Raw genomic sequence first — 9,485 nt, forward strand, 5'->3', positions numbered from 1 at the left:
TTGAAGGAAAATAGGGTAAAGGTGTATATAAATGTATTACACGTATTAATTTAATTTTCAAAAAGAATCAAACAGCAGAGGTAAGCACAACCAGATTATGTACAGTTAACACGGTCAAGGCAGGCAATAATCGTAACATTATCGTAAACAAAAAATTAATAGGGCAGATTGATCGGATATTCAGGACGATTGGAAAAAAATGTGTTAAAACGAAGCCTAAAGAATGATCAAGGATGATGGGGCAAAAGGAAGCTCCGATGACGTCGCAACGTCTTGGCTTGATTTGCACTGTGGCTTAATTTTCTTTGGATAGTGATTTCGATGTTGAATTTTGTAAATTATAGATAGGCTTCTTTTTTAGATAACGATGGATTCGAACTGATGATGGTTGGCACGTTTGTCAATTCTTGATCTGAAGCGCAAACCTTAGTTTAATTTTACCTCTTTTCCTGGTGGGTTCTCCAAGTTCAAGAGAGGATCGGCTCGATACCCCATTGACGTCTGGCAAACAACTCCAATTCATGATTACTTTCGCCATGTTTCCCCAATTTCGTAATTGATTACTTGTTTGATTTCATTGGTCACGGAACCCCGTCGACAGACTGGAAAGGAAATGAAAGGTGGGGTATCAAATGAATCAGTGGGTGTTACACTGATGATCCTTCTTTTGAACAATGTTTAGCATTATGAAAAGGACGCAGATGGACTGTGTACCCGTCTTGAGGGGTATTACTAGTTTTCGCGCGCGCGGACACTAATATGCGCGTAGTTATTTTTGGTGTGCGAAAAACTAAAATGAATGTCGAAAATTTCTTGATTTTTCGCGTAAACGCACTAAAACGCGGGGAAGGTGAAAATGTTAGGTTTGGTTAAGTTAGGTTAGCTGGTTAGGTAAGGTTAGGATAGTTTACAATGCGGTAACCAAGGGCGCATTTTCCCTTTGCCTTGCGCGCATTTTATGTTCGTTCGCGAGCATAAATTTTCGACCCGCATTTTAGATTTCGCGTGCAAAGAAAAATTCCGCGCATATTATTGCGCGCGCGCAGGTGCTTACCGCTCAAACTAGTAACACCTAATGGCTAACACCATTCGGGACGGGATAAAAATCATAGAATAAGTCCATCTACATCCTTTTCAGTTTGCTAAACGTAATTCAAAAGAACGATCAGTATTAGCCATTCAGATAGTCATAAACCTAAAACATAAATTAATAAATAACAGCAGTGGTCTCTATCTAAATGTTCCGGTTTGTAGAATCTGTTTATAGTTCATGTATAAATGAATGTTTCTCTTGGTTTGTGATTCTTCTTTCTGCATAAAAAGGCTACATAAAAAGTGACTACCAAAACCGGAGCATGAATAAAGGTAAGAAGGTGTGCTTAAGTGGCGTGATTTGTTAAATCATAGACATTCTATAGACTTGTCAGGTCGATCTCGGATCTGATAAAACTTTTTCTTTATTCAAGATTCTAACGCAATTTTTTTTTTTAATTTTAATCCTTTAAAAATTAGTCGTTAAGCTGATTAATTTTGAATTCACAGTTCACATTCGGACTTTTGCCGGCTTGGCTGATTGGCTGGCTCTTTGCAATTGCAGAGATGCCAGATGCGGACGTTTTTAATTGCAAAAACTGAAAATGGCAATGTTGGCCTTGCTCGTTATTTTCAAGATGGCTGCTGACAGTCTGACAGCCACGACCTAGCCTCGACCCCATACATCTGACAGCCTCGACCTAAGTCAACTCAACTTACTCAACTTATTTTCCTAGCATTATTCGTCATAAAAATGGTAACTTCTGCTTTTATTCACTTAAGGCTATTAAATGTAATTTTTGTGTGTGGTGCATTTACAGATAACTTAGTCTACAAGTTATACTTGGCAATTCCACCTGATCATGTGGCCTGTAAGGCTGTAACTGCAGTTTCCCAAAATGTCGTCCCTTGTTGCACGTATCGGTTGTGCGTTTCGTCACATGTAGAAATATATTCACAACAGTAAAAGTGATCATTTTGGTGTAAACCTTAAGTTAAACATTTAGTTATTTGTTGACCTTGTTTCTGATAGTAATTGAGTTTTTATTTTTCTATTAACAGCATGGTGAAGTCTGAGCTTCTTCATTGCAGTCCAATGCGCTGTGCAGTGCAATTTGTTGCAGCCAGCTGGCGAAAGGTGTTCCTCTTGCAGGTTTGCTAACTGTACCGTTTGTAGCTTTCTTCACATGCAGAAACATTTCCGAACAATTTAAAATAATTAAGTTGATCAACTTTTTTTTACAGTAAGGCTACCCATTTAATTTGCTGATGACTAGCTCTTTGCTCTACATCTGTTGATTTTTCAGTTAAGACTGTTTTAAAAGCTTGCCAACTGTTGATTCCTTTTTAATGTTTGTAAAAGTAGTTCTCAGAGATTGCTTAGTTTAACTATGTTTCTGTTATTTTCTTATGTTACATGTCACTTTGTTTTCTGATAGTAATTGAGTTTTTTCCCCAAGTAGGATTAACAGTCTCTTGAGGTGTGAGCCTCTTTGTTATGGTCCAATGTGTACATGAATTTCGTGCAGTCAGCTAGTGAACGGTGTGGTGAGCTGTTGCATGCAGACTGTGGTGCTGGTGTAACTGTATTGCTTCCTGTACTGTCGTTGAGGTAATGCTTGATGTACAGCCTCATTTGATTATTGATTAAGTTAATATCTCTTATATCCAAGACGCAGCAGAAGTTGGTTGTGACGTTTCTCACGATGAAAATTAAAAGGTATTTATTGTGAATTTCCTATTGTTATTGAATGTAAAATGTTGATGTGAAAATTTTCAGGTGATTTAGCACATAGAAACCAATTTGCCAAATCATTCAACTCAGACTTGGGAAGTGCCTGTACATTTCCGAAATGGCGTGCCTCGTGTGTCTCGCTGCCTGTTCTTTGGCTTACGTCTCACCCCATTCAACAGGAAAAAGTAATTATTTAGATAAAATGTCTTGCAAAAGTACTACAGATTTAGTTAACATGACTAAGACCAATTTGCTCCACTACTATCGAAATTTTGAATCAGATATCAGTTATTCTGTTGGACTGTGTAGTTTTCTGTTACTCTTTATATTCTTTTGTTATAATGAGTATGCATGTGTACACAGTTGTGTTTCTCGAAAATAATTTTCTTTTCTTAAACAGGTAAAACAAACGCTGGTGGTTACCTGGTTGCAGCCAAATGGTGAAAGGTGCGACAAAGACAGATTGAACCGTTGTATGCAGCATGCGGTTGCAGTGTAATCCAGAAGTTGTTGTGCTGTTGTAGCTGAGCTGTGGCATCTGGGTTCCTGACTTAAACATTTTTGTGTTTGTGTTTTCATCCATGCCATATGAAATTGCTCTGCCATTGATATTTTGTGTTGCTGCGTTAAAAGTGTGATCTGTTGTCTTTTGAGTTTCATTCAATCATGCAGTATACGACTGAGGCAACCTGATCAATGTCAGGTTTGAAACAGTTGAGAACTGCTAGATAAAACAAGCTTTCTGCACCAAACAAATAATAACTTGCATATAACTTGCATCATGTTATTATCGCGGTAGAGAAAGCGACAGGCCCCCCCCCCCTGGGGGCCACAGGAAAAATGTATATGATGTATATGAATATTATAAAAATAAATTTTGCATGCAATAAAATATTCTAGTAAATTTTTTTGCGGAAATTTTTTAAAAATTTTGTAAGGGGAATTTTTTTAAATTTTTTTTCAAAAACAAAAGTCTGGACTTAGCAGAAATAATAGGTGGTGGACTTTGAATTTTCAATTAATAGTTGGACTTTGAATTTTAATGATAATTTATATAAAAAGGAAAGAGATTGAAATGTTTTAAGAGTTTGATTTGTTATTGGTGTATTTGGCAAGATCAATTGTTTGTTAGTTTACATAGCACTCAGAAATATTTTCTCACATCATGCAATTATCAGCAAGAGGAAAGGTACTTAAGGAGAAAATAGAAACTTGTGATTTATCAATCAATCTTGTATTTCAGCAATCTTTCAACACATACAGAGAAATACTTCAGAACTTCGGTGTATAGGTCGGAGCAGTGGTGGGATAGTCGTGGAAATTGCAATAAATATGAAGTTTGTAGTAGTTTCGAGCAGGGCAATACTTAATTTCGTTGACGTAGTAAACTAGGCAGCGTACGTAGTTATGTAATAGGCGGCTTCTTCGGTGTAGTACTTTAGGGCTGCGGTGTTGTAGCTAGGTGTAGCGTAAGTCGTGGTGTAGTAGACTGGAGCATCGGTGTAGTAATTCTGTTCAACGTAGCACGTAACAGCAGCTTTGTGTGTAGCAAGTCGGGACTGCGCAATACTTCTCCGTCTCAGTTGTGGTTGTGTAGATTGGGGCAGATTAGTACTTCGCCGCTTCGGTGTAGTATTCGACCGTCTTGGTGGAGAAATCAGCGGGAGCCTGGTGTAGGCAGCTGGGAACAGAGTAGTATTTAGGAAAATCGGTGCAATAAGTAGCTGAGAACAGAGTAATACTTAGAAGCCTCGGTGTAGTAGGATAGGCAGTATACGTAGTCATGTGGTGTCATCCGTCGCCTAGATGGTGTAGTAACTCAGGGCAGAGTAATACTTCAGGGCATCAGTGTAGTGGCTCGGGGCAGCGTAAGTTGTGGTATAAAACTCCGGTGCTTTGGTGGTGTAGTACTTGAAGACATCGGTGCAGGAACTGGTCGTTGCGTAAGTTGAGTAGGAAGGCGGCGGCGTTGCGGTTTGGTTTCCGCTATACTAAGGAGACATCGCTACACCAACAGTCGACCCAGCCATCAACGATACAACACCCAACAGGAGCACGACACTATAGTTTATAAACAGTAAATAAATTGAAACATTAATATTAAATATTAACAGGCATATTAACAAATAGAAAAAAAATCTAATTGATACAAAACTCAATGTAAAAATAAGAATATTTACCCATTATTGCGAATCGGTTACACGATGAGGAAAGCAGTTGGTGACAGATAGGGCACTGCAGTTCGGGCACTTCTTTTTTTTGAAGACTCCTTTTACGCACAGTAATACTTCGGGACGTAGGTGTAGTAGCTCGGGGAAGCGCAGGTTGTAGTGTAGTACTTGAGCGCTTCACTGTTGTAGTAACGCGGGGCCTCGGTGTAGTAGGCAGGGGTAGCATACATAGACGTGTAGAATTCCGGTGCCTTAGTGATGTAGTACTTGGGAGCCTCGGTGTAGTAAACTAGGCAGCATGCGTTGTTGTAGGCGGCTTCTTCGGTGTAGTACTTGGGGGCTGCGGTGTAGCGTAGGTCGTGGTGTAGTGAACTGGAGCATCAGTGTAGTATTTCTGTTCAACGTAGTACGAAAGAGCAGCTTCTGTGCAGTAAGTCGGGACAGCGCAATACTTGGCCGCCTCAGTTATGGTTGTGTAGATCGGGGCGGAGTAGTACTTTGCCGCTTCGGTGTAGCAATCAGCGGGAGCCTCGGTGTACCAACTGGGAAGAGAGTAGTATTTAGGAAAATCGGTGCAATAAGTAGATGAGAACAGAGTAATACTTAGGAGCCTGGATGTATGAGCCTCGGAGGATGGGGCAGCAGGCGTAGTCATCCTCCGTCGCCTTGGTGGTGTAGTAACTCGGGGCAGAGTAATACTTCAGGGCGTCAGTGTAGTGGATCGGGGAATCGTAAGTTGTGCTTCCGGTGCTTTAGTGGTGTAGTACTTGAAGACTTCGGTGCAGTAACTGGTCGTTGCGTAAGTTGCTTTTGGGTAGTAAGGCGGCGGCGTTGTGGTTTGGTATCCGCCATACCAAGAAGACATCGGTACACCAGTGGTCGACCCAGCCATCAATGATTCAACACACAACAGCAGCACTACGCCATAGTTTGCTAGACAATTATGAATTTTAACATGAATATTACATAATAACAGGCATACATAATCAAAAGAAGAATTGATACCAAACTCTATGTTAAAGACAGAATATTTACCCATGGATGCGAACTGACAGACAGAGCGCTGCAGTTGTTGCCGTGTCTGAGATGCTCCCTCGACTGATTTACCTTCGCCTTTTCTCTCTCCTTTTATACGATTTTTTGATCACCCTCACCTCTTAAGCCTTGCGGCTATTGTAGCTGCTTGAAAATGATGAAACACGTCCCGTTCTCACCCAACCTCTACACCACTGCATGACACGTTTTATGTAATGATCTCCGTGACCTTCGAATGTGAAGGACAGGCGGACTGCCCTTTCCTTTTACAGGTTGAAGTTTCTGGGGATGGGTCTACAACAACCAATATCAAAATGAATATCAAATGGTTACATCCCGTTCTCACCCAACCTCTACACCACTGCATGACAAGTTTTACGTTCCTTTCCTTCTGCAGGTTTACGTTGCTGGGGATTGGATATGGGTCTACAACAACCAATATAAAAATTAAAACCAAATGATTGTGGCTTAAAACTCACTTTATACCAATTGAAATTAACAATGGCTCCTAAACTTTTCAGAAAGGTTTTCTACCTAATTAGACTTCATCATCTTGAATTATTACCACAGTAATAAAAAGAAACATTGGTTGAAATAATTACCTTGCAAATAGAAATTCCTTGGTTTTGGATGGTTTTGGAAGACAGCTTGCAAATTTGCAATATGGATTGGGCCATTTTATCTGTTGGTCACGAGCACTCTGCAAATCAGTGCCCACAAAAATTTCAAAAGTTGCCTGAAAATATTTAGTCAAGAATGCAAGATCATTAGCTAAACGTTATGTTATCTTTTTATTAAATAGAGTTTAACCGTCGAAAGTTTAGCCAAGCCACCTTTAAGAATCAAGACTAATAATATCGATGTGCAACAGGCACAATTTCTTTTAAAAATCTCATTCACTAATCCTGTAAAGATCTAGCCAAATTCTCTTAGCTAGCCTCTAAAATATTTAGCGTTCAACTAAAGATTATACAAAGCAATACAAACCGGGACGAGCCATAGTACGGGTACTCACGTTTTTTTTTTTCAGCTGTGATGTCCTCTGCTTCTTCGACGATTTCCGAATCTGTTACCTTCATCTGACTGAAGAAGATTTAGACGCTCAGTTCTTCAAAGAGCACTTCCATTTTGGCAATGCTCGACGTCATACAGCGTACCAGTATGGAAAACTGTTCTACCATAACCAACAATGGTATTAGCGATTCGGCATTCAACTAAGAATGAATTTAGCGGTACCCACCCCGCTATTTACATCGTCGTTCTTTGCTTCTCCGTTCTTTTCTTCTTCTTGATCAAGACGTTGCTGGTCTTGATTATCGCGTGCATGGTGGAGACGATCAACAAACACAACACAGCTTCTGTCAAACCAAGAACATGAATCATTAGCAGGTGACAAGACGGGTACCATTCAGAAATATCTACCTTGACGGCGCTATAAACTCTCGAGTCTGCTGATTCAAGAGTATCAGTTTTTGAGCAATAGTACTAACTAAGAGTTTGTACCGGACGGTCTGTTTAATAAACAATGTTGTATAAATATGCTTGTTAATCAAGTTGTTATCTATATATATTTAATTAATGAATAACAATTTATAAAATGAAAACATTATATGGTTTTTATACTTGTTTTATTTATTAAAAACAAACCGTCCGGTAAAAACTGCAGCCAGTCAAGCAGGGGGAGACACTGCCCGACTGACTCTACCAAGGGAGATTACCCGGCCGTGGTTTAGAGAACCCGGAAAAAGAGCGAAGAGAGCTGAAGAGCAGTTATTATGAGAGCAATGCATCATATTTAGTAGGCTTCCGGCTTAGACTCATGACCCTTCAACAGATTTCATCGAATCATGCACCTTGCAAGTCCCCGTTCGACCAAACATCTCCCTTCCTCCTGGTTGTCGCAGCGAGTGAGTGACCACCGGCGGGCGTTGGTTAGTGGTTATTTAGGGAAACGGGGCCACTGAAGAAGGGAGTCCAGATATGCACTTGTAATTTATTTCTATCTACATAATTTATTGACGAGTCTTGAATTTCAGCCACCTCTCCCCAGTTTTACCAATGGATCAAGTCTATGGAACGGCAGCAAACTATTAAATTGAAAAAAGAACAGTGATTTTAATTAAAAGTCCATAACTGAACGAAACATCAAGCATTACCTCAACGCCGGTACAGGTAGCAAGAGACGACATATCGACAAACTGCAACCGATAAAACAAGATCGACAGCCATCAGACAACATTGACTTTTTAACTCAACTTTTCAACACTGCATAATATGCATGGACACCAAAGGATTATTAAAAATACCCGACAATAGAACTCCAAAAAATTCTTTAATTATTTAGCGTAGTGGAGTTCTACTGTCGGGCACTGGAGTTCTATTGTCGGGTATTTTTAATAATATTTAAAAAAAGGAGTTCTTATGTCTTTGGAATTTTTACTGTTCAGGAAAATTCTCGATTTTGGGGTATACCGGAAGTACGCAAAAAACCACGAAATCGACCCCAAATTTGACGAGAATCACGAATATGTTGTGCGTCAAATGAATATTTACTGAACTACGGACTCATTTAGAAACCGGAAGTAGCAAAAAAAGCACATTATTATTAAAAACTAACAAGTGAGCTTTGTTGCTGAAACATAAACTCATAAACATAAACAGCTATCACACAAAATTTCCTTGCAGCGAGAAATTTCTTCAGAGATGTGCAAAGTAAACGTTACTAAACTGAGCGGAAAATGATCAAAGGCTATGTGTCTAGCGTCAGAAAAAAGAAATGTTTAACACTAACAGGAAAAAATGTCCTCTCTAGCTCGTTGACAATCCATTGAAAGAACTGAAAAACAAAGGCAAATAACCTTGATACTCACTTAATAATCTCACCTCCAAATTTATATCTCGTCTTCACGAAGTACACTAATTGATTAGCAATTCATTATGATCCACATTCTCACTAAAATTACAGCTATCTATATCAACTTGATTACCCCAACCAACATGAAGCAAAGGGGATGAGTAAATTGAGTTGCAAGTAAGCCAGAATCACAAACACTCACAGAGAGCTGCATTCTTTGCATGTTTCTACTTATTTAAAAGAACAAATTCATGTCACAACATCAAGGAACACAGATGAAAAGAACTGAGTCTGATAGCACGCGCGGCATCTAGTCACAAACTCACAATTCTTTGAAACGCCATATGAACACCGAAGAACACACCGCAACGAACATTTTGGCGATCAAACAAACAAACTGCTTAAACTTTTTATCACATTCTTAAATGAAATCCTAACCGACTTTTCTAGGTTACGTCGTTACGACTAAAGAAAATTCTGACGTCTTCTGCGGTTTTAGGTGTTCTCTGTTCTGCATCGTCAGGCTGGCCGGTGCCACGGTGCTCAAAATGAGGTTTTTAGCTATTCCACCGTCAGGCCGCTAGGGGCACTATATGACGGATTGACGGCTGCTAGTTACCCCAAGGTCATTCATGTAAGTTAGTCATAATTGCGACTA

At 39.6% G+C, this 9,485-nt stretch overlaps 3 long non-coding RNA genes across 10 annotated transcripts; 1 reads left to right on the plus strand and 2 right to left on the minus strand.

Annotated features, from left to right (window-relative positions):
• Window positions 1-16: 16 nt before the first annotated feature.
• On the minus strand, window positions 17-9,462 carry LOC124202002. Of its 3 annotated transcripts, XR_006877853.1 has the most exons (3): window positions 8,961-9,400; window positions 8,844-8,889; window positions 17-602 (listed from the first exon to the last, which is right to left on the minus strand). It is a non-coding gene; the product is annotated as an uncharacterized LOC124202002 (long non-coding RNA). The 3 variants fall into 3 exon arrangements; XR_006877843.1 differs by having other exon boundaries at window positions 8,857-9,462; XR_006877849.1 differs by having other exon boundaries at window positions 8,844-9,462.
• On the plus strand, window positions 1,539-3,229 carry LOC124202025. Of its 6 annotated transcripts, none has more exons than XR_006877879.1 (7): window positions 1,539-1,789; window positions 1,854-2,026; window positions 2,095-2,185; window positions 2,496-2,644; window positions 2,706-2,752; window positions 2,813-2,952; window positions 3,168-3,229. It is a non-coding gene; the product is annotated as an uncharacterized LOC124202025 (long non-coding RNA). The 6 variants fall into 6 exon arrangements; XR_006877885.1 differs by having other exon boundaries at window positions 1,854-2,015; XR_006877876.1 differs by having other exon boundaries at window positions 1,854-2,001.
• Window positions 3,986-4,812, minus strand: LOC124202018. Its single transcript, XR_006877871.1, has 2 exons — window positions 4,510-4,812; window positions 3,986-4,448 (listed from the first exon to the last, which is right to left on the minus strand). It is a non-coding gene; the product is annotated as an uncharacterized LOC124202018 (long non-coding RNA).
• Window positions 9,463-9,485: the final 23 nt, after the last annotated feature.

The sequence above is a fragment of the Daphnia pulex genome, chromosome 2, assembly GCF_021134715.1.
Source record: "Daphnia pulex isolate KAP4 chromosome 2, ASM2113471v1".
Classification (NCBI taxonomy): Eukaryota; Metazoa; Arthropoda; class Branchiopoda; order Diplostraca; family Daphniidae; genus Daphnia; species Daphnia pulex.